The following is a 706-nucleotide window of genomic DNA, read 5'->3' as shown; positions in this document are numbered from 1 at the left end:
CTACTGACATCATTATGCTCATTTCCTAAAATCTTCTTAGAGCAAAGAGGTACTAGAGGGCACAAAGGGGTGCCTGCTCTCTGTCAGCCCTCCCAGGCCCTTACGCAGGCAGTTATGCAGCAAGGGCTAATGCCAGGTGGTTATACAACAGCTGGTGTTGTTACAGGGAGCCATATTCAGGGCTTGCTTTTTACTGCTGAGGCTGTATGGACAGGGATTACTGGAGGACACCTGAGAGTAGGAAAACTGCTCTCAGATATGGAGATGGGGGATTTTGGGAGGGGTCAGGGAGAGATCCATTTTGCTGGGTCACTGCTATACTACCCCTTCCTATAGGATGGACAGCAAAGCATCTCAGAGTGTCTCCCTCTGTGCCCTCCCAGGGTGGCAGTGCAGCTACCTCAGGGGACAGGCTGGCCAAAGACTGCCCAGCAGTGCACAGAATTGAGTATTGGCACGTCCTGCTTCACTGGAGTCTTGAGTTTCACTTTTACGGAGCTCCCCTTACCTCTATCTGGATGATGATGACAGAGACATTGCAGGCATGGGTAACAGGCAGAAGTTATGGTCAACAGTCAGAGGAAAACAGCAAAAAGCTTTCTTAGATGTTCCACTAGTAATGTCCTGTTCTCTGCCAAACACAAAGCTTCCTCTAAGCCCTGCTGCCCTGATATATTTTTTTCTTACACCTTATCAGTGTGGTTGC

The sequence above is a fragment of the Nestor notabilis genome, unplaced genomic scaffold, assembly GCF_000696875.1.
Source record: "Nestor notabilis isolate BGI_N333 unplaced genomic scaffold, ASM69687v1 scaffold15435, whole genome shotgun sequence".
Classification (NCBI taxonomy): Eukaryota; Metazoa; Chordata; class Aves; order Psittaciformes; family Psittacidae; genus Nestor; species Nestor notabilis.
This window is presented reverse-complemented; position numbering follows the sequence as displayed.